A 25210-nucleotide genomic window follows, 5' to 3' on the forward strand; every position below is an offset into this window, starting at 1 on the left:
CGTTCACTTATTTTTTAAATTCATTTTTATCTCATGTCCACTTTGAAAGTTATTATATATTTATTTTTCTAACTACATCACCAAAAGTGTGTCATTTTATGTATGTTTATTAAAGAATTTTAGACTTAATCTTACATATTTTCTGTCAGTAGTTTACACTCCTATTTTTATTATATCTTTTAATCTCTGGGTTTATTTTGTCTTTCAAGCTTCAGAGAGATGTAACACATTAGTTTTCATGCTTTTTTCTTCTTCTAAACAGTGTTTTTTAAAAATTTTCTCTAAATATGTTTTTCTAAATATCTAGGGATATAAATTTCCATTGAAGCACCCACTTTTGTTAAAGTCAATATGTCCTGATATATAGGTTTTTCATTATCCATTAGTTCTAAATGTTTTAAAATTTTATTATGACTTTTCTTTAATCTATGAACTATTTAACAATGTGTTTGAATTTCTAAACATTTATAGGGTTTTAAGCCATTTTTGAATCTTTTATATTTTTATTTTTTGTCTTTTTAGAGCCACACCCAGAGCATATGGAGAGTCCCAGGCTAGGGATCGAATTGGAGCTATAGCCACCACAGCAGTAAGGGATCCAAGCCATATCTGTGAACCTACACCACGGCTCACAGCAACATTGGATCCTTAACCCACTGAGCAAGGTCAGAGATCAAACCAACATCTTCATGGATACCAGTCAGATTTGTTTCCACTGAGCCACAATGGGAACTCCTAAGATATTTTTTAAATGAACATATTTCTTTATTGTACTGTCAGAAACACATTTATATGATTATCTTCATTTCCTACTATGTTGAGGCTTTCAGATTAATATAATCCATTTTAACTGACCCATAGGTACATGAGAAAAATATGTATTTGCTGACCTAACATGAAGTGTTCAATATGTTTATACTAAGTAAAACTTGCTAATTGTTCCGTTCTTATATATTCTTTTTATTATACTTGGATTATCATTAATTTAGAATTGTTCATTCTCTCATTGTAATACAAGATGGAACAGTTTCTCCCTTTAGTTCTGTTATTTAGGCTTCTTAAAGCTTGATGTTAGTTTACTGAAGCATGCATATTTAGAATTATTAGAGCTTTTTATAAAGAGCATGTATTTTTTCTGTATACTTTTGCTCCTCCCAATAATGCCTCTTTTTAAAAAATCTATTTAGTTTGATATCAATATAGATATGAAATCTTTATCTTGGTTATTATTTGCTCAGTATATCATTTTACACTGTTAACTTTCAATCTCTGCATATATATTTGCTTTATCTACTTGTATTATACATGACACATAGCTGAATTTTAAATATTTTTACAATGTAATCACTTGTGTCCATATGACAATTTTAGACCACTTATGTTTTTTTAAATAATTAAGAAAAAAGGTTTTTAAAAAAAATATATAAATAAATCTTTAGCTACTAAAGAAAATTAATGGATGGTTTAAAGTCACCCCACCCCTCCAGAACACAACTTAGCCAAATGATTGTACAAGTGAATTTGTTGCCTAATTGAACTTGGGTCTGCTAGCCTGCAAGTGGTAAAACCAATTTACTGACATCAAGCTGTGGTGAAGGAAGTGCAATGTCTGTTGCAGGTGCCAAGCAAGGAGTGTGGGCAGCTAATGCTCAAAAAACTTGAACTAGATTTTCTATTTTATTCAATGCACCGAACTTAAGGGATTGTCAGAGAAGCTCTCAGGCAGGAAGGCAAGAAGGCAAGACCCTCTAAAATGGCACTCATTTTGCTGGTTTCACTTTTGTCATTCCTTAGCTTTGCCTGTCTGGTGACTTTGTCAGCAGTAGGGACCTATACATCAGGGATATAATTGTACTACAAGAGAAGACTAAACATATTTGTACTCTAGCTGGCCTCCTGTCCCTGAAAGAAAAATACCTCCTGCAAAATAAAATTATATTCCTGACTCTGATGAGTGAACACAAAATCACGGCAAAGAGACCTGCTATTGAACTAATGCATTAGTTCAGCATTTCAATATTTAACTGCATCAGGGTTCTAATCATCACATCCCTCATCAGAATAGAGAGGTATGGGCTACCAAAACCAAGCACAGTGAATCTTTTATCAATGTGCTCTCTCCCCAGGACAGAGCTTGGAGCTGCTGTCATTAATTGCCTAATGGACTTGCTTTTCTATATTTTATAATTAATCCCTGTTTTGAATAAACCTTTTTTAGATTCATTAATATCTTTTATCTTGTTCTACCCAGGAGGCCAACTTCTCTCTTCAAGATGACTTTGAATCGCTCATCATTTGGGATGGATTTGATAATTTTTTCAAAACTTATTTCTCTGTTTTCCAAATTCTGAGAGAGCTCCTCACTATCACGCACATGAATTTAGACCAAGTAGCTAGGGTTATAAAAATTGAGCCACACACACGTAATATCTTTTTCTGCCCTCTCCTTCTCTGCCACTTGGTGGGAGCTCTAGGAAATTCTGGACAGTGACTCTGAGAGTTAAGTGATTAACATTAGCCCTTTGGATATCAATCTTCCTGGAATTTCTTAAAGGACTGCTAGTATCTCTGATGGAACCCTCTTTCCCTGCCTCCACGACGTTATAGTGAAGGTAAGAGGTCTCATCTATCCAACTTTCTACTTGTTTCCCATCTTTTCTAAAGCAATGTCCAATTATAGTTTAAAGTATTTGGCCCTCTCAAAAGACGATGAAGGATCAGGAAATAATAGAGGTCAAAGTAGCAATTTCAAAGCCTTTTGTTTTCCATAAATATCTGAAGTATTTTTTCCTCAGTGAAGTAACATCTGTATTTCTGAAATTTCTTCTGAATCTCAAAAGACCCTAACAATATACCTTGACCTTACATACTGGCTAAAATGTAACTTCGGTGACTCAGGCAACAGTTATCTATATTTTAATGTCTCTACAGAGTTTCTCAACAGCTATATACATAGATGCAGAAGAGGTAATATTTTTTATACAGCCACTTTGAAGATATGAATACAAATTAGGGAGGAAGGTGAAGATGAGAAGCAATATCATAAGGAAAATGTGCATCTTCGTAAAAGCTAATTGTATGATAATTACTTTCTGCTTTGGAAGCACATGGATGATGTCGGCTCTTGCAGAGGAATTTATTCAAAGAAATAAAATAGATTGGGCTATTCAACAGTAACTGAATTGTTCATTATGTTAAGAATGGAAAGCAACCTTGTAAAATGTCATCTTTTGCCTTTATTTTAATTTTCCAAGAACATTTATGCCAACTAAATGTAAAATTTCCCCAACATCACTCCTAACTCATTAAAGGGGGAAAATAATATGGCTAAATGCCTTTTGACAAATAGGCATGTTATTTAAATAATTATCACTGTCTTTTTCGGCAGAGATACAGACAAGGAAAACTCAAGTGAAGGAGTCAAGGGGTATTCAAGATATTTGTCAAAGATAGGAAGCTAAAGAGGAAAAAAAAGGTTTAGTGAGGAATTCAGCCCTTGCTGTGAATAGCAATACCTGCAGAGCTCTGCCTGTCTCTGGAAGCATCTTGCACCTTCTCTCTCTTAGTCACTCACCCAACCTCCCCAACACACACTGAGAAAAGTGACTAAAATAATGGTAAAGAATAACCAGCCCCATACTTTGTATAAATTTGCACATTTCTTCCAGATTTTGAACAGGTGTTTGTTTCATCTTGTTAAAAAAAACTGTTTCTATAGTTTCCTCAGATCTAGCTTGAATACTGGGTTGGTTCCTATGTGACTGGGCTGTTTCTGCCTAAGTCTTTATTCTCAACTTGGACTTCTGGAGGCTAACCTCTATAGATCTGTACAACTTTCTATTTCTGTTTGCCCCTGGCTGACCTGGGCATTTGGAAGTAACCCCTGGCCTGAATGCCGAGCCTGAAAATCCTGCTCGTATTTCCAGGCTGTCTTCATACCCATAATCTTTTTTTTTTTTTTTTAATCAGAGGTATAATTGACATAACATTGTATTAGTTTTATGTGAACAGTGTAATGATTTGATGATTCTATATATTTCAAAACCATAACCACTGTAAGTCCCGTTAACATCCTTCGTTTTACACAAAGTTCCAAAATTTTTTTGTGTGATGAGAACTTTCAAAATCCACTCTAATTACTCTCAAATATGTGATACAGTATTATTAAATATACTGACCATACTGTACATTACATCGCTGTGACTTTTTTTTTTTTTTTTTTTTTTTTTGTCTTTTTCGGGCCACACGTGGAAGTTCCCTAGCTAGGGGTCAAATCAGAGATGTAGCTACCAGCCTGCCCCACAGCCACAGCAATGCAGGATCCTTAACCCACTGAGCAAGGCTGGGGGTCGAATCCATGTCATCATGGATGTTAGTTGGGTTTGTTACTGCTAAGCCATACCAGGAACCTACTTAATTCCTGCAAATAAGTGAGATCATACAGTATTTATCATTCTTTGTTCAACTTTTCACTCAGCGTAATGTTCTCAATGTCCATCCATATTGCTGCAAATGGAAAATATTCATAACTTTTTATGGGTCAATAGTATTCTATTAAACATTTTTACATGTATGTATATATATTGTGCATATGTGTGTCACATTTTCATTTATCCGTTTATTCATCAGTGAACATTTAGGTTATTTTATGTCTTAGTATTGTAATAATGCTCTAATGAACAGGAGGGTGCCTCTATTTGAATTTATGTCTTTGTCTTCTTCAGATAAATACTCAGAAATATGGAATTGTTGAATCAGCTGTTTTACTTGTAAATTTTTTGAGGAAAATAATATTTTCCATAAGGGATGCACCAGTTTACATTCCCACCAAGAGAGTGCAACAGTTCTCTCTTCCCCACATCCTCAGCAATACTTATTTCTTGACATTTTGACCAAAAAAAAAAAGTCATGTGAGGTGACATCTCATTGTAGTTTTGATTTACATTTCCATGATGATTAGTGTCGTTGAGCATTTTTCATATACCTGTAGCCCATTGATATGTCTTTAGAAAAATGTGTATTCAGACCCTCTGCCCATCTCTCTTTTTTTTTTTTTTTTTTGGTCGTCTTTTTTAGGGCCTCATCCATGGCATATGAAAGTTCCCAGGCTAGGGATCTAATCAGAGCTATATCTGCCAGCCTATGCCACAGCCACAGCAACCCCAGATCCGAGTTGCATCTGTGACCTACGCCACAACTCACGGCAACACGAGATCCTTAACCCACTGAGCAAGGCCAGGGATCGGCCCTCAACCTCATGGTTCCTAGTCGAATTTTTTTTTTCCACTGTGTCACAATGGGAACTCCCCTCTGCCCGTCTTTAAAATCAGATTATTTTTTAGCTATTGTATGAGTTTTGATATTTACTCTATCAGATAAATAATTTGTAAATATTTCCCTTCATTCTGTAGATTGCTTTTTCATCTTGTTGATTATATTTTCATGTACAGAATCTTTTAATTAGTTACCACATTTATTTTTGCTTTTAGGTGACAAATCCAAAATCATCAGTAAAACTGATGTCAAAAAGCATACCATGTAGGACTTTCATGATTTCATATCTTCAAGTGTTTAATCAAATTTAATTATTGTATGATTAAGACAGTGATCCAGTTTCATCCATTTCCATGCATATACAGTTTTCCTAACAGTTGTTGAAGAGATTATCCTTTCCTCATTGTATATTCTTGGTTCTTTGTTGTAATTAACCAAGTATGTGTAAGTTTATTTCTAGATTCTCTATTTTATTCCATTGATGTATGTGTCTGTTTTTATGCCAAAAACCATGCTTTTTTAATTCATATTGTAGTTATTTTGTAATATAGTTTGAAATCAGGGAGTATCATGCCTCCAGTTTGATTCTTCATTCTTAAAATTGCTTTGGCAAATTGGAGTATTTTGTAGTTCATACAAATTTTAGGATTTTTCCATTTCTGTGAAAAATGCCATTGAAATTTTAATGGGGATTATATGAATTTGTACATTGTTTTGGGTAGTGTGAACATTTTAATAATGTTCTTCTAATTCATAAGAATGGAATATCTTTTCACTTATTTGTGACTTCCATTTCTTAATGTCTTACAATTTTCACTTGACAAATCATTCACCTCTTTAGTTAAATTTATTTCAAGGTATTCTTTTTGATATAATTGTAAATGCAATCATCAATATCTATTTCAACTAGTTCATTATAAGGATATAGAAATGCCTCAATTTTGTGTTTATTTTGTATTATGCAGCTTTATTGAATTTGTCGATTAGTTCTGATAATTTTTGTTGCCATCTTTAGTTTTCTATATATAATATCAGATGATCTGCAGATAGTAAACAATTTTACTTTCTTTCCAGTTTGGATGTGTTTTTTGCCTAAAATTTCGGGCTAGGACTTTTTGTTGTTGTTGTTCTTTTTGCCTTTTCTAGGGCCGCTCCCAGGGCATATGGAGGTTCCCAAGCTAGGGGTCCAATCGGAGCTGTAGCCGCCGGCCTACACCACAGCAACACAGGATCTGAGCTGCATCTGCTACCTACATCACAGCTCACAGCAACACCGGATCCTTAACCCACCGAGCAAGGCCAGGGATCAAACCCACAACCTCATGATTCCTAGTTGGATTCGTTAACCACTGAGCCACGGCAGGAGCTCTGGGCTAGGACTTCTAATGGTATCTTTTTTAAAAGTAGCAAGAGTGGGTATTCTTGTCTTGTTCCTGATATTGGAGGAAAAGCTTTCAACAGAACATTTCACTGTTAAGTGTGATATTAGCCGTGGGCTTCTCATGTATGGCCTTTGTCACATTGAAGTATGTTCCCTCAATATCAAATTTGTTGAGAGTTTTTATCATAAATGGAGGTTGAGTTCTGTCAAATGCTTTTTCTGTATCGAGATGATCATATGATTTTTAATCCTTCATTTTGTTAATGCTATATTAAATCATGTAATTTGTGGACACTGAACTGTTCTTACATCCCTGGTATAAATTCCACTTGATCATAACATTCGATCCTTCTAATTTACTGTTGAATTTAGTTTGCTAATAATTTGTTAAGGACTTTTGCATCTATATTCATCAAGGTTATTGGCCTGTAATTTTCTTCCCTTTTTTCCCCCTTTTTTTTTTTTTTTTTTTTTTTTTAAGGCCACACCATAGCATGTTGAAGCTCTCAGGCTAGGGGTCAAATCAGAGATGTAGCTGCCAGTCTACACCACAGCCACAGAAATGCAGGATCCGAGCCACATCTGTGACCTACACCATAGCTCATGGCAATGCTGGATCTTTAACTCACTGAGCAAGGCAGGGATTGAACCTGTGTTCTCATGGATAGAAGACGGGCTCACTACCACTGAGCCATAATGGAACTCCTTGGTCTGTGTTTTTTTTCCTTGTGATGCTTTTGTCTTGTTTTAAGACCAAGGTAATGCTGGCCTCATAAAATGAGTTCGTAAGTCTTTCCTCCTATTCTTATTGTTCTTTGAATGTTTGATAGAGTTCACCAGCAAAATCATTTCTTCATGGTTCAGTCTTGGAAGTTTTTATATTTCTAGGAATTTTTTCTTCTAGGTTGTCAAATTTATTGGCACACAAGTTTTCCTAGTAGTCTCTTATAATCCTTCATGTTCCATGTTTTCAGTTATTTCTCCTCTCTCATTTCTAGTTTTATTTGTGTCCTCCATTTTTTTTTTCTTAATGAGTTGGGCTATAAGATTTGTCAACTTGTCTTTTCATAGGACAAGCTCTTAGTTTCATTGATCTTATCTATTGTCTTTTAAATTTCTATTTTACTTATTTCCACTCTAATTTTTTGTTACTTCCTTTCTTCTACTAATGTTGGGATTCATTAGGTATTCCTTATGTGGGTCATTGAAGTATAAAATTAGGTGGTTTGAAATTTTTGTTTCATAAGAATGGCATTTATTGCGATGAACTAGCTTCTTACATCTTCTGCTGCATCCCATAAGTGTTTTGGTGTGTTATATTCCATTTCCATTTGTTTCCAAGTATTTTTATTTCTATTTTGATTTCTTTGGCCCATTATTTCTTCAGTGGCATCTTATTTAATCTTTACATATTTGTAAATTTTGCAGTTTCTTCTTGTAACTGATTTCTAATTTCATACCACTGTAATCAGAGAAGAAAAGACACTTGACATGTCTTTTTTTCTACAATTTACTAAGACTTGTTTTGTGGCCTAATATATGATCTATACTGGAAAATACTCTGTGTGGACTTGAGAATATATGTATTCGGTTGCTTTAAGATGGAAATTCTGTATATATCTGTTAATTCCATCTGGAACAATGTATCAAGCCATAGGTTTTTGTTACTGATTTTCTATCTGGATGATCTATTGATGTAAGTCAAGTGTTAAAGTTTCCTACTATTTTTATTATTTCTCCCTTAAGATCTATTAATATTTGTTTTCTATATTTAGGTGCTATTGTATTGACTACATAAATATGTATAAATCTTCTCTTTTTGGATTGACCCTTTTTTTGTTACGTAATTCCTTCAGTATCTATTATTACAGTCTTTTGTTTTTTAAGTCTATTCTATCTAAGTTTAGCTCCCACTGCTTTCTTTTGATTTCTATTTGCATAAAACATCTCCTCATTTCAGCAAGTGTGTGTCCCTACATCTGAAGTGAGTCTCTTATAAGCAGCATATACATAAGACTCGTTTTCCTTTTGTTTTTTTAATCCATTCAGCCACTCAGTGTCTTTTTATTAAGCCATTAATACATTTACATTGAAAGTAATGATATATATATCCTTACTGCCATATGTTAATTGTTTTCTGGATGTTTTGTAGTTCTTCTCTTGCTGTCTTTGTGGTTGGATGAGTTTCTTCAGGGCATGTATAGTTACGTTCACTTCATGTTTTGTTTATTTATTACAGGTTTTTGCTTTGTGAACCACTTATTTATACCAGTCTATTTTAGGTTGATAAAAACTTAAGTTTGAACACATTCTAAAGCTCTACATTTTTACTTTCCACTCCCTCAGTTTTATGTTTTGTTATTACATTTTATATCTTTTTATCCTATCTTTCCCTTAACTAATTATTGTAAGTGTAATAATATTTACTTCTTTTGCCTTTTAACCTTCATACTAGCTTTATAAGTGATTGATCTACCTGTAATATACATTTACCTTTACCAGGGAGATTTTTACTTTCATATGTTTCATTGTGTTACTATATTTAAAGCCCTATCTTTTGAGCTTAAAATCCCCTTAACATTTCTTGTAACGCAATTTTAATGGTGTTGAACTCCTTCACCTTTAACTTATCTTGAAAACCATTTTGTTTAATTCTGATTTATAAAATCTTAAAAGATAATTTTTCCAGATATATTATTCTTGGTTGGAAGTTTTTTTTTTTTCTTTCAGCACTTTGAATACACTGTGCTCATACTTTATGGTTTGTAAAATTCCTGATGAAAAATTTAATAGTCTTATGGAGATTCCCCTGTATGTAACAAACTGTTTTTCTTACTGTGATTAAGATTTTCTTTCTTACATTTGGAGATTTTAATTATACTATGTCTTGGTGTAGGTCTTCAGGTAAGAGTTTTAGCCATTATTTCTTCGAATAGGTTTTCTGTCCCTTTCTCTTATATCTTTCTGGAATCTCAGTAATGTGAATGTGAGTCCACTTGATGCTGGTCCCATAAGATCCTTAAGCTATCTTTACTTTTTAATTTTTTTCTACTTGCTGTTCTGATTGAGTGAGTTACATTTCCCTGTCCTTGAGTTCATTGATCATTTTCTCTTGGTTCACCTAGTCTGCTCTTGAAAGCCTGTATTGTGTATTTTTCATTTCATTTATTTTGTTGTTCAACACCATTACTCTTTTTTGTTGTTGTTGTTCACATCACTTTTACTGCAATTATTTGTTTTTGTGTTTGTTCCCCTACCAGACTATAAGATTATATATAAATTCTATATACTACTCCTATTTTATAAACAAATATGTGTGTATATTTACTGAAGTATAGTTGATTTACAATGCCTTAGTTTCTGGTGTACAGCACTGATGTGATTTTATATATATATATATATATATATAATCTGTGTGTGAATATATATATATATATTCTTTTATAAGGGAAAAGAATCTTAGTTATTACAAAATATTGAGTATTACTTTCCTATGTCATACAATGGGCTTTTTGTTGATTATCTGTTTTAAATATAATTGCGTGTATATGTTAATCCCAACCTCCTAATTTATCACTCTGCAACCCTTTTCCCCTTTGGTAGCCATATTTTTGTTTTCTAGGTCTGTGTATCTACTTCTGTTTTATAAATAAGTTCATTTGAATCTTTATTCTTAGATTCCATATATAAGTGATACTATCTGACATCTATCCTCATCTGGTTTATTTAACTTAAAATTATAATCTCTAGGTCCATCCATGTTGCTGCAAATGGCATAATTTTATTCTTTTTTACAGCTGAGTAATATTCCATTGTATATATACACCAGATCCTCTATCCATTCATCTTTTGGTGGACATTTAGTTTGCTTCCATGTCTTCACTATTGCAGATCATGCTGATATGCATATTGGGGTGCATTCATCTTGTAAATTATAATTTTCTCTAGATAATATGTCCAGGAGAGGATTGCAGGATCATATGGTAAGCTAGTTTTAGTTTTTTTGAGGAACTTCCGTATGTTCTCCATAGTGGTTGTTACAATTTATATTTTCACCAACAGTGTAGGAAATTTGCTTTTACTCCACCTCTTCTCCAGCTTTTATTATTTGTACACTTTTGGTGATGGCCATTCTGACTGGAGTAAGGTGATACTTTATTATAGTTGAATTTATATTTCTTTAATAGTTAGGAGTGTTGAGGGAGTTCCTATTGTGGCTCAGCAGATTATGATCCTGACTAGTATACATGAGGACACAGGTTTGATCCCTGGCCTTGCTCATTTGGGTTAAGGATCTGGCATTGCTGTGCACTGTGGTGGAAGTCCAGACATGGCTCATATCCTGTTTTGCTGTGGAGTAGGCCACCAGCTGCAGCTCTGATTTGACCTCTAGCCTGGAAACTTCCATATGCCAGAGTTGAATCCCTAAAAAAAAATAATAATAATTAGCAACATTGAACTACTTTTTTTTAAGGCCACACCCACAGTATGTGGAGGTTCCTAGGCTAGGGGTCTAATCAGAGCTTCAGCTTCTGGCCTACACCACATCCACAGCAACACAGGATCTGAGCTACGTCTGTGGCCTACACCACAGCTCATGGCAATGCTGGATCCTTGACCCACTGAGTGAGGCCAGGTACCGAACCCGCAACCTCATGGTTCCTAGTCAGATTTGTCTCTGCTGCACCATGACGGGAACTCCAACACTGAACATTTTTCATGTGGCTTTTGGTCATTTGTATGTCTTCCTTAGAGAAATATCTATTTATATTGTTGGCCCATTTTTTCATTCAGTTGTTTTTTTTGATTATGAGCTGTAGGATCTGTTTATCTTTTGGAAATTAATCCCTTGTTTGTTACATTATCTACAAATATATTCTCCATTCTGTCGGCTAACTTTTTGTGTTTTTTTGGACATTTCCTTTGTTGTGAAAAAACCTTTAAGTGTTTATTTTTTTATTTCTATTACTCTAGGAATCAGATTCAAAAAGAGACTGCTGCAGTTTATGTCTTAGTGTGTTCTGCTTATGTTTTCCCCTAGGAATTGTATAGTATCTGAACTTAAACTTAGATCTTTAATGCATTTTGAGTTTATTTTTGTATGTGGTTTTAGAGACCATTCTAATTTCATTCTTTTACATGTAGCTTTCCAGTTTCCCAGCACCAGTTATTGAAGAGATGCCTCCATTCTATATTCTTCCTGTGTTGTAGATTAATTGATCACAGGTGCATGGGCTTATTACTGAGCTTCCTATCCTGTTCTATTAATCTATGTGTCTGTTTAGTGCCTTTGTAATAATGGTTTGAGTATTGAAGCTTTGTATAGTCTTTAGTCAGGGATCCTGATTCCTTCAGCTCTTTTTGTTTGCTTGTTTGTTTTCCTCAAGATTGTCTTGGCTATTTAGGCGTCTTTTGTGTTTCCATACAAATTTAATTTTTTTTGTATTAGTTTTGTTAAAAATGTCTTTGGAAATTTAATAGGGATTTTATTGAACCTGTAGATTGCCTTGTGTTGTATATTTACTTTGACAGTATTGATTCTTTTAGTCTAAGAAAATGGTGTATCTTTCCATCTGTTTGTGTCAACTCTGATTTCTTCCATCAGCATCTTATAGTTTTTTGAATATGGGTCTTTTGCCTCATTGGGTAGGTTTATTCCTAGTTGGTTTTTTCTTTCTCCTCTCTTTTGGCTGGCCCATAGCATATGGATTTCCCAGCCAGGAATCAGATCCAAGCCATAGTTGTGACCTAAGCTGCAGCTTCAGCAACACTGGATCCTTAACCCATTGTGCCGGGCTGGGAATTGAACATGTGTCCCAGTAGTTCCAAGACACCACCAATCCCATTGAACCACAAAATGAACTCCTATTACTAGGTATTTTATTCTTTGTAATGGCAAATGGTATTTCTTCCTTAATTTCTATTTCTGATCTTTAGTCAATAGTATATAGAAATGCAAGAGATTTCTGTATATTAATTTTGTATCCTGCAACTTTACCAAATTCACTGATGAGCTCTAGTATTTTCTTAGTATAATCTTGAGGATTTTCTATGTATAGTATCATGTTGTCTGTAGTTACAGTTTGACTATTTCTTTTTCAAATTTGGGTTCCTTTTACTTCTTTTTCTTCTCGGAGCACTGTGGCTAGAACTTCCAAAACTATGTTGAATGAAACTGGTGAGAGTGGGAATTCTTGATCTTAGAGGAAATGCTTTTAGCTTTTCACTGTTGAGTATAAAGTATGTTTTTTTTCTGTGCATTTGTTATATATCACCTTTATCATGTTGAGGCAGGTTCCCTCTGTGCTCACCTTCTGGAGACTATCATAAATTGGCAGTGGATTTTGTCAAAAGCTTTTTCTGCATCTATTGAAATGATCACATTATCTTTATTCTTGGATTTGATAATACAGTGTATCACACTTACTGATTTGCAGATATTGAAAAATCCTTGCATCTGTGGGATAAATCTTGAAGGTGTATGATTATTTTAAGGTATTGTTGGATTCAGTTTGCTTCAGTATTTTTGCATCTTTGTTCATCAGTGATATTGGCAGGTGATATACTTTTTTATGGTATCTTTATATGGTTTTGGTATCAGGTTGATGGTAGCCTCATAGAATGAGTTTGGAAGTGTTCCTTTTGCAATTTTTTGGAGGAGTTTCAAAATGATGGTGTTAACTATTCTCTAAATGTTCATAGGTTTCACCTGTGAATCTGTCTGGTTCAGGATTCTTGTGTGTCAGTAGTTTTTAAATCACAGATTGAATTTCAGTATTTGTAATTGGTCTATTCATATTTTATATTTATCTCTGTTTCAGTCTTGGGAGATTTTATCTTTCTGAGAATTGGTCCATTTATTCTAGATGGTCCATTTCATTGGCATATTGGCATAGTCTCTTATTTTCCTTTCTATTTCTCTGGTGTCAGTTAGAAACCTCCTTTTTCACTTCTAATTTTATTAATTTGAGCCCTCTCCCTTTATTCAGACTCATTAAAAAAAGGTTTATCAATTTTTCTTATCTTTAAAAAAACACCTTTTAGTTTTATTGATCTTTTCTATTTTCTTAGTCTATTTCATTTATTTCTCCTCTGATCTTTATGAAATTTTTCCTTCTACAAAGTTTATGTTTTGTCTGTTTTCCTTTCTCTACTTGCATTAGGTGTAAAGTTAGAGATTTTCCTTGTTTCCTGTGGGAACTATAAACTTCCTTCTTAAAACTGCTGTCACTATGAACTTCCTTCTTAGAAGTGCTTTTGCAGTGTCCCATAAGTTTGGATCATTCTTTTTCATTCTCATTTGTCTCTAGGTGTTTTTTTTAATTTCCTCTTTGATTTCTTCAGTGATCCAATTGTTATTTAGTAGAATATTGTTTAATCTCCACATGTTTGTGGGTTTTTTGTTATAGTTACTATCTAATCTCTTAGTATTGTGATCAGAAGGGATGGTTGTTATGACTTCTATTTTCCTGTATTTACAGAGGCTTGCTTTGTGGCCCAGTATGTGATATATCCTAGAGAATGTTCCAAGTGCATTTGAAAAGATTATTCTGTTTGTTTCAGACAAAATGTTCTTTAAATATCAATTATTTCTATTTGATCTAATAAGTCATTTAAGGCCTTGGTTTCCTTATTGATTTTCTGTCTAGACGATCTGTCCATTGATGTAAGTGCGTTATTAAAGCCCCCTACTATTAGTGTGTTAACTGTTGATTTCTCCTTTTATAACTTTTAGCATTTGCTTAATATATTGTGGTGTTCTTATTTTGTGTGCAAATGTATTTTTAATTGTCATATCCTCTTCTTGGATTGATCCCTGGAGTGTTATGTAATGTCCTTTTTTGTCTCTTACAATAGTCTTTATTTTAAAGTCTGTTTTGTCTGATAATGAGTGTTGTTACTCCAGCTTTCTTTTTATTTCCATTTGCATGGAATACCTTTTCCCATCACCTCATTTTCAGTCTGCCTGTTTACTTAGAGTTGAAATAGTCTCTAGTAGATGGGTCTTTTTCTGTATCCATTCAGACAGTCTGTCTTTTAAATGTTGGAGCATTTAATTAATTGACATTTAAGGTAATTATCAGTATATTCTTACTGCCATTTTGCTCACTGTTTTGGACTTGTTTTTGTAGGAATTTTTTCCTGTCCTTTTTTCTTTTGTCTTGTGATTTTATGACTACCTATAGCAATGTGCTTGGATTCCTTTTTCTTTTGTGTCTATATCTATCACAGATTTTTGTTTTGCAGTTCTCATGAGATTTTGGTATAGTAGTCTATGTATACATGATTGCTTTAAGTTGCTAATCTCTTAAATTTCAAATGAATTTTAAATATCCTCCATTTGTGCTCTTTTCTTCTCACAAGTACTGGTTTTGATATCATGTTTATTTGCAGATAACTTCCATCACTCTCTGTCTTCCAGATCATTGACTTGTTCTCCTCTCTCATTTATTTTCCTATTGATTCCTTCTGGTTTATTTTTAATTTTAGTTTTTGTATTCTTCCTCTTTGATATTTATAATTTCTAACTCTTTGTTAAAAACATTTTGTGAAATTCTCTGGGTTAAGAATCTGATAAAAGTGTCAGTGAGGTTGCAAGTTCAATTCCGGGCTTCACTCAGTGGATTAAGGATCTGGCATTGCCACAAAATGCAGCATATGTTGAAGATGTGGCTTGGATCCAGTGTTGCTGTAGTTGTGGTGTAGGCCTGCAGCTGTGGCTATGAATCTACCCCTAGCCTGAGACCCTCTATATCCTGCATGTCCAGCCTTTAAAAAAATTTTTTAACTTCTCATTCCATACATTCATTCATTCCCTGAGTTCTTAGATCATCTTTACCATTATTACTCTGATCACTAGTCTTTTTCCGATAGATTAGCTATATCCACTTCTCTTAGTTCTAGAATTTTATCTTGTTTCTTCATCTGGAACATATTCCTTTGCAGTCTCATTTTGCTTAATTTTCTGTTTGTGTTTATATGTATGTAGTACGTCTGTTATGTTTATCAACCTAGGAGAAGTAGCCCTGTGTAGGTGACAGTCTTATCTGTTCCAGCAGTACACTTCCCTTTGTCACCCAGTGGCCAAGGACCAGTTCTGACTAGGATAGGTTCTGACTAGTATTTGCAGACCTAATTCCACAGGGGGCAGAATTACAGTTTTCTTGCTTCTGGGGCCTGCCCTTTGGTTGGCAAAAATAGTCCAGAGTCTTGTGCAGACTTTGTGGCCTGCCCACTCATAGGTAAAGCTGTGTCTTGGCCCTTTGGTGTGTAGTACCATGTCAGGGGGCATGACTAGTGGTGCCTGTGGGATCAGGAAGTCTTTAGGCAGCCTGTCTGCTGATGAGTAGGGTTGTGTTCTTTCCCTGTTGGTTTTTTAGCCTGGGGTGCTACAGCACAGAAGCCTCAGGCTGTTGGGCAGGCCCAGGTCTTGGTGGTAATGACCTAAGCAAGGGTCTTTCTGTCTGCCTCCAGCAAAAGTTCACATAGATGAACAGTCCTTGATATGGCTTCTATCAGTATTTACGACCCCAGAGAGAGGCACAGCTACTCCTCGTTTCTCCAGGAGACCATCTAAGACCAGCAGTAGGTCAGGCCCAGGTTCTTATGAAGTGAGTGCCTTTTCTCTAGCTCCCAATGTGCCAAAGACCTTGTGTGCTCCCTCCAAAAGTTTAGTCTCTATTTCCCCTGGTCCTGAGGAGATCCTGCAATCAAGCCCTGCTGGCAGGCAAAGCCAAATCATCTGGGGCCTCTTTCTCCCAATACCATACCCCTAGGCTAGGGATCCTGACATGGAGCTCCAGACTCTTACTCCTCAGGGAGAACTTCTGAGATATAATTATTCTCCAGTTTGTGGGTCACCCACCTGGGTGGTATGGGATTTGATTATATCATGTTGGATCTCTCCTACCATTTTGTTTCAGTTTTTTTCTTTATGTCCTGACATGTAGAATATCTTCCTTTAGTAGGTTCCAGTCTTTTTTATCCACGGTTTCTCAGCAGTTATTTATGATTTTGCTGTGTCTGGGAGAAGAGATGAGCTCAAGATCATTCTACTCTCCAACTTTTCTCCAGTCCCTAGCTCTGTCACTTCTATATGGTAATTTATTATATTGTCTATTGCTTAGTTGAAATTCTTGGTGTGTTCATACTTCTCCTGAGTTCTGTAAGCATCTTTATGACCATTACTTTGAACGTTTTATCAGGTAAATTACCTATCTCCACTTCATTAAAGTTTTGTTCTGAGGTTTTATCTTGTTTCATTTTAGATGATAGTTCCCTATTTGTTTTTCTTGACTCTTTGTGTTGGTTTTATGTATAAGATAAACAGTCCCCTCTCCCAGTTTTGGAGTAGCCTTGTGAAGGAGATAAAATATATCTTTCAACCTTGCCCTAACTCTTGATTGATTCTCAACCCTTTTTGATTTTACAAGCAGCCCATTTTATTTTTAATGGCTCTCAGTAGTTGGGATGGTTTCAAAACCTACCAGTGTCATAAAAGGAGGATCTTAGCTCCTAGATTCAAACTGATTGGAAGCCAGAACCTCAGGCAGCAGCTTTTTAAGTATGCAAATACACAGCATCCTGTAGGACCACAGGCACAATCTCTGATCTATGGGTGTCCCCTGGGTGACAGTTGCAATAATGAGGGTTCCAAATAAGGGTATAAGTTACTCTCTGGGAAATACTGGTGAACTGTAGCAAAAAAAGAGGAGGAGCACAAATATTGTGTCCCCAGCCTATGTTCTCTGAAAAAATCTCCATGGATTGCTGCTTATGTTCCAAATTAGAAGCCTTCCCCTCAGTCCAAAGATGTAGGACATGCAAATAGGCCTCTTTTACAGAAAGACTAGGGGTATACTTAAGCTTTCTTTCTATGCAATGTGCATCCTGGAAGTGGTAGTAGGCCAAGAACCATCTCTCTTGTTATACTCTCATGGAATTCATGACCACAAACCCTCTTGCCCTCCAGAGCCAGGTGATTAAAGATCATCCAAGAGGTAGCCTCAAAAACTGGGGGACCAGACACATATAAAAGCTCTCCTCTGGGAGATTCTGGCACTCTTGAGCATGGAAGAGGGGAAGTATGAAGCTGGTGCTCTTGACGGATAAAGACCGTATAGATGGTGCATACCCACAGGGAAAGAAAAAATGGCACCTGCCAGATATAGTGTGAAGGTGACATCTGCCAGCTTGAAAAACATAGAGGAAGAGTATATAGATGGCATTTGCAAGAAGAAAAAAATATGACACTCGCTGGCTAGTATGAGGCACAGAGAGAGTGTGAAAATTGTGCCTGCCAGCCAGCAGGCCCCTAGATGTATTCTAAATTAGGTACCTTTCCCTCAAGCCACCATTACATTTTAGGTATTTATTTATTTATTGCTTTTTTTTTTTTTTAAGAGCTGCACTTGTGGCATATGGAAGTTCCCAGGCTAGGGGTCAAATTGGAGCTGCAGCTGTTGGCCTATGTCACAGCCACAGCAACTTGGGATCTGAGCCACCACAGCTCACAGCAATGCTGGATCCCTGGCCTTGCTCAGTGGGTCAGGTGGGATTGAACCTTCATCCTCATGGATACTAGTCATATTCATTTCCACTATGCCACAATGGGAACTCCCTCAGGTCAGCACTTTAAATTTAACAGATGAGCCTTATTCACAGAAAATCTGGGTATCTTTTCATTGGCTACTTTTGCAGTGGGCCCTGGGGTAAGTGAATCCAAGCATATGAGACTTTTGAGAGCTATTTCTCAAATTGCCATAGCCTGAGGGTCTCATAAACTTAAGCATTGTTGGTTTTCAAAGCTAAATGTGTTGGTGGCTCATCTCCAAAGTGCAGGTTTTGAAAGCCGGGTTTCCTGATTCAAAATGTTCAAACCCTGTGCTCTTCAGGGAGAAGCTTTGGATTTTGGATTCACTCACAATTAGAGGTTCCCCCACTGGGGATGGGCTTGTTGGTGAGATTGGGTCCCAGCATCTCCTGTTCACTTCCATGTGGGCCTTTTCTCATTCACTGGATGTGTATGAATTGCTCAGATTTTATAATTTTTTTCAGAGGAAGTTGTGTGACATGTAGCTGCAGATTCAGTGTATCCATGGGAGTAGTTGATCCCAGAATATTCATAATCTTGAGCCAGAACACTCTCCCTATACTCTTAACTTTGCTTCATTTCTATGTGTTGTGACAATCCTTTGTCCCCTTTACCTTAAAACAAATTCTTTTATGATGGGTGTCCTATATCTTGAGCCTTTGGAATGAACTATTTTGAGTCTTTCCAAGTATTCTTGACTCAGCAAATTACTATGATAAAGGGTATCAGCAGGCCTTGGGAGGTGTCTTAAAGAAGGGCATATAGCAGATAAGGATGCCACAGCTCTGAGAACACACTTTACACTTTAAATACATATTAACACAGGAGAAATTTGTTAGGGGACAAACTAGGCTACAAAGAGATGAACAAGGAAAAGAAAAGAATGACTCGTAAAGGATGTAATAGACTCTCAAAGTTGTTTATGAAGATGGCATTTTTATTTGGAGAAATTTCTGTTTAGGTTTTCTGTACCTTTTTTTGATTGGATTGTTTTATTTTGTTTAGTTGTAGGAATTGTTTGTATATTTTGGAGATGAGGCCCTTGTAAGTTGCATTGTTTGCAAATATTTTCTCCCATTTGGTCAGTTGTCTATTTTTTTTTTAATGGTTTCCTTTGCTGTGCACAAACTTTTGAGTTTTATTAGGTCCCATTGTTTGTTGGTTGGTTTTGTTTTGTCATTATTCTAGGAAGTGGATCAAACAAGATGTTGCTGAAATTTTTTTTTTTTTTTGTATTTTTGCCTTTTCTAGGGCTGCTCCTCTGGCATATGGAGGTTCCCAGGCTAAGGGTCAAATCAGAGCTGTAGCTGCCAGCCTACGCCAGAGCCACAGCAACACAGGATCTGAGCCAAGTTTGCAACCCACACCACAGCTCACGGTAATGCCAGATTCTCAACCCACTGAGCAAGGCCAGGGATTGAACCCGCAACCCCAAGGTTCCTAGTTGGATTCATAACCACTGCACCATGATGGGAACTCCTTTTGCTGAAATTTATGTCAAAGAGCATTCTCCCTATTTTCTTCTAGGAGTTTTATAGTATCTGCCTTACCTTTAGATCTTTAATACATATCGAGTTTATTTTCATGTATGGTGTTTAAGAATATTCTAATTTCATTATTTTACATGTAGCTATCCATTTTTCCCAGCATCACTTATTGAAGAGACTATCTTTTCTCCACTGTAGGTTCTTGCCTCTTTTGTCATAGATTAGTTGATCATAGGTTCTTTAGTTTATTTCTGAGCTTTCTATCTGGTTCCATTAATCTATATTTCTGTTTTGGTGCTGGTACCATATTGTTTTGATGAATATAGCTTTGCAGTATAGTCAACAACAGACAGAAAGCCTGATTTCTCTAGTTCCCTTTTTCTTCTTCAATACTGCTTTGCTCTGGGGGATCTTTTGTGTTTCCATACAAATTTTAAAATATTTTGTTCTAGTTCTGTGAAGAATATTGTTGGTAACTGGATAGTGATTGCATTGAACCTGTAGATTGCCTTGGGTAGTAGAGTCATCTTGATAATATTGACCCTTCCAATCCGAGAGCATGGTATATCTCTCCATTTGTTTTTGTCATATTTTATTTCTTTCATTAGCATCTTACAGTTTTCAGAGTACAGACTTTGTCTCTCTCTTCTTTTTAACAGCTGCAGCTGTGGCATATGGAATTTCAAAGACAAGGGGTCAAATTGGAGCTGGAGCTGGAGCCTATGATGCAGCCATAGTAACTCCAGGTCCAAGGCACATCTGTGACCTTCACTGCAGTTTGCAGCAATGTTATATCCTTAATCAACTGAGCAAGGCCAGAGGTTGAACCTGCATCCTCACAGACACCACATCAGGTTCTTAAGCCAACCCACTGAGCCACAACATAAACTCCCTTTTGTCTCTTTAGGTAGGTTTATTCCTAGGTATTTTATTCCTTTGAATATGATGGTATATGGGATGGTTTCCCTAATTTGTCTTTCTGATCTTTCATTGTTAGTATATAGAAATGCAATAGATTTCTCTGTATTAATTTTGTATCCTGGAATTTTTTTTTTCTTTTTGCTCCCACGGCGTATGGAGGTTCCCAGGCTAGGGGTCAAATTGGAGCTGTAGCCACGGGCCCATGCCAGAGCCACAGCAACATGGGATCTGAGCCATGTCTGCAACCCACACCACAGCTCACGGAAATGCCAGATCCCTAACCCACTGAGCAAGGCCAGGGATTGAACCCGCAACCTTATGGTTCCTAGTTGGATTTGCTAATCATTGAGCCACGATGGGAACTCCTGTATCCTGTAAATTTAACAAATTCGTTGATGAGCTCTATTTTCTGGTAGTGTTTTTAGGATTTTCTAGGTATTTTATCACGTCATCTTCAAAGAGTGATAGTTTTACCTCTTCTTTTCCAATTTGGATTCTTTGATTGCCATGGCTAGGACTTCTAAAATCTATGTTCAATAACAGGTGGTGAAAGTGGACATGCTTGTCTTGTTTCTGATCTTACATGAAAAGATGCTCAATATCACTAATTGTTAGAGAACTACAAATCAAAACTACAGTGAGTCACCACCTCACACTGGTCAGAATGGCTATCATTAACAAGTCTACAAATAAATGCTGGGGAGGGTATAGAGAAGAAAGAACACTCCCACTCTGTTTTTTGGAATGTAAATTGGTACAACCACTACGGAAAACAGTATGGAGGGTCCTCAGAAAGCTAAATATAGAACTACCATATGATCCCCCAATCTGACTCCTGGGCATCTATTCAATCAAAGCTACAATTCAAAAAGATACATGCACCACTGTGTTCATTGCAATATTATTCACAATAGCCAAAATATGGAAACAAACAAAATGTCCATCAATAGATTAATGGATTAAGAAGATGTGGTACATAAACACAATAGTCATAAAAAAATAATGCTATTAGCAGCAACATGGATGCAACTTGTGATTATCATACTAAATGAAGTCAGAAAAAGACAAACACCATATGATATCACTTGTATGTGGAATCTAAAATATGGCACAAAATGAACCTATCTACAGAACAGAAACAGGCTCACAGACATAGAGAAGAGATTTATGATTGCCAAGGTGGGGGAGGGAGTGGGATGGACAGGGAGCTAAGGGTTGGTAAATGCAAATTATTACATTTAGAATGGATAAGCAATGGGGTTCTTCATTGTAGCATAGGGAACTATATCCAATCTCTTGTGCAAGAACATGTTGGAAGATAGTATGATAAAAAGAATGTGTGTGTATATATATATGTATGTGTGCGTATATATATATATATATTTATGACTGGGTCACTATGCTGTATGGCAGAAATTTTCATAACATAGTAAATCAACCATACTTTCATAAAAAATAAAGGTGGCTATTTTAGCAGAAGTTGTAGACTCATAGATAGAAGAATTTCTTAATGAGAAAGCAGATGAGGCAAAATGTACAAATGTAGTTCTGTGAGTACCCTTGGACAAAAAGAGTTTAGTTAAAATTGGTGTTTTTAGCATTTGCAAGTTGAATCCTATTGTCCTTATAAAATAGATTTTCATTCTATTTGTTTACTTTGTTATTCTTGCCAATGACATCCAAAGAGGTGGCCCGTAGGGTGGGTGTTGATTAGAGAGTGAGCAGAAGAAAACAGTTATGTTGTACAAATTTGTCCATGTAGACACAAAATACATGATCCTTGTATCTTTGCAAAAATACCAAGATATTCAGAGATTCCAAAGTAAAGAACTAGTAATACTTTTTTTGTATTTTACCAATAGGTAGTATATGAAAATAAAACATTTACAAGGCTTTTTACATGCACATTAATTATCTAAAACGAGACTGAGAGTGGGCCATTAAGTGCTGATTAGACAATGCTTTTATGAGTTCTGACAGCATAGGTAATGGAGAACTAAGTTTACTTCCAAAGGGAGGAGAGATCATTAAATTTTTAATTTGTTTCTCAACACTTCAATTACAACATGCCTAATGTGCTGGACATAGTCCTTAAGAGACTTAGCATAATTAAGGGACTTTTCCAATGTACCTTGCTCTCTTGCATTTATTTTCTCAAAAGATTAGGTATTTCTACCTTTTAGATCACTCTTGGCCCTCTAATACTTCATAATGTCTCTCTTCCACTTCCTGTACTCTTTCTATTCCTTAGATGTTTGGCAAGATTACTTGAAATAATGAAAACTATTTATTTTGCTGGGAAAAAAATCAGTCTTTCAAGTATGCTTTTTAAATATGGTTCAGTAGATATCTATTCAGTGTCTCCTTTGAGGATATCATGACTCCCTCTGGTCAAGAGTTCATTAGCCACTTGATCAGTAAATGCATGGTCTTCAGTTCATCCTTCTCTTAAATGCTTTTACTTACTGCCATGTACTGATACCTTCCCTTCTTTTTTTTTTTTTTTTTTCTTTTTTTCTTTTTGCCTTTTCTAAGGCTGCTCCCACGGCATATAGAGGTTCCCAGGCTAGGGGTCAAATCAGAGCTGTAGCTGTCGGGCTATGCCAGAGCCACAGCAACGAGGGATCCGAGCCATGTCTGTAACCTATACCACAGCTCATGGCAATGCCAGATCCTTAACCCACTGAGCGAGGCCAGGCATCGAAGCTGCAACCTCATGGTTCCTAGTTGGATTCATTAACCACTGAGCCAAGACGGGAACTCCAGCCTTCCCTTTTTGATTTTGCAGTCCAGTCACACCCATGATTAGGTAGCCTCACCATGCTGACAAAGACCCGCTGACCTCCTTAAAATAATTAAAATTTGTATCAACCTACCCTTGGTAGTATGAAAAAAAAACAAAAGAAACCTTGGAGAATAGAATTTCTCTTTCCATATTTCACTTATATGCTTAATTAGAGTTTTCTGCTGATAATTGCCCTGTGTTTCAATATAGAGGAATTTTAGTCCAGATATCTGAAAAACTTTCCCAGAAGGCTAACTAGGACAATTGTATTGGGACTTTGGGGTTGCAAGTAATAGAAACAATTTCAGAAGTATGTAGTAATGACTCATATATTTCCCAGAACCTCAAGGCATACAGTTTAAAGACGAAGAAAACTGACATACACATTTGTAATAATTAGTGATGTGTGGTGTTTAAGGCTATGACATTGAATGAAAGAACTCAAGAAATGAGTACCAACATTCAAGAGAAGAGGTGAGGGCACTAAAAATGTAAACACTTTGAGGTTTCTGTGTATGTTTAGAATGTGGTAAGTTTTTACTAAGTGAGAAAGGATTTGGGAAAAGAGTGATCAGCTGTGTCAAGGACCACTGATTGCATAAGTTATAGAAAGTTTGGGAATTAATTTTGGTAAAGGGAAGTTATTCATGATCTTGACTAGAAGTAGTTTGTGGGACTAGAAGTAGTAGTAGGGTAGAAAAGCCTAATCAGAGTTCAAGAAAGAATAGAAGTAAACAGGACAGATGGTTTGCTATTGGGAGAGAGCAGGAGGAGTATATGGTCTCAAGAGAGTGGTTTTCTTTTTTCTTTTTTATAGTTAAAGTGAAAGTTGTTCTAGGATGTTGGTATATTTGTTGGTTTACAACCTCAAGAGTTCAATCTGAAACTGGCCCTGCACAGAGGCAGCAAGGAGAGACAGAAGGAGGCAGACCACTCCAGATTGGCAAGTGGTAGGTTTAAGGAGCAAGGAAACTTATACACAAGGCTTGTCTTGGGCAGTCACAAGATGAGTAATCTCTGCACCTGCCCACTAAAGTCTTAAAAATTTATATAGAAGCCTTAACAGTTTTCAGTCATATACACTGTCCAGATGGTCTCAGTGACACACTCCTCTTTCTGAAGGCGCATTGTTGAAAATGGCACCTAGCATGGGAATGGTGGGGAGAACTTACATTCCAAGGATAGGGAAGAAAGCAAGGCACCTCTGATTGGCTGGTCTCTGCTTGCCTTTCAACCAACGGTCAGATTCTCTTGATGACCAGCCCTTCATGACCAGCTATAACAACCTTACATATCCCCCCTTTTGCACAATGTGCCTTGAGTGGTATGTAAGGGCCTTTATTAACATGGACGTGGCTCATTAGGTGGCCATCTAGTGCATCAGAGACCTAGGTCACAGCAATAAGGAACATTAAAATAAAACAGATTTAGCCAATAATTCCCCTAATTAGTAACTTTCTTTCCACCAAGAACTCCATGATCCAAACCATCCATTTATTGAGTCCCCTAGGCTAGCAGTCAGATCACTTGGGGCATTTACTTGTATGCTTATGCAATTTAAAAAAACATGATACATCAGCAGACTCATCAGGTGTAAATATAAAGATTGTTTGGATAATAGCACAAGTACCTTCTTGTGACGCAGTAATAATGGTGGTGATCCCATTTTGGAGAACAGCTTTTCTGCTTAGACATTTCAGTGTTCAATAAAGAAAAGCTTTGCAGGCAATTATATATTATGTAATGCTTTTGGAAGGATTTATTGAGGG

General features: G+C 36.1%; 2 long non-coding RNA genes across 9 annotated transcripts in view; one reads left to right on the forward strand and one right to left on the reverse strand.

Annotated features, from left to right (window-relative positions):
• The window catches only part of LOC110262073 (uncharacterized), a 453546-nt gene that overhangs the window by 420144 nt on the left and 8192 nt on the right, over positions 1 to 25210 (reverse strand). The window lies entirely within an intron of this gene.
• The window catches only part of LOC106504613 (uncharacterized), a 96993-nt gene that overhangs the window by 4676 nt on the left and 67107 nt on the right, over positions 1 to 25210 (forward strand). Inside the window, exon 2 of one of the 3 annotated variants that reach the window (XR_014812292.1) lies at positions 2475 to 2612. The exons of the other annotated variants lie outside the window; for them this stretch is intronic. This is a non-coding gene — a long non-coding RNA (uncharacterized LOC106504613). The remainder of the gene's footprint in view (positions 1 to 2474; positions 2613 to 25210) is intronic. 3 annotated transcript variants of the gene reach the window in all.

This window comes from Sus scrofa, chromosome 8 (genome assembly GCF_054392235.1).
Source record: "Sus scrofa isolate SSC_HxYL_T2T_F1_AM1 chromosome 8, Sscrofa_HxYL_maternal_Yorkshire_Landrace_v2.0, whole genome shotgun sequence".
NCBI lineage: Eukaryota > Metazoa > Chordata > Mammalia > Artiodactyla > Suidae > Sus > Sus scrofa.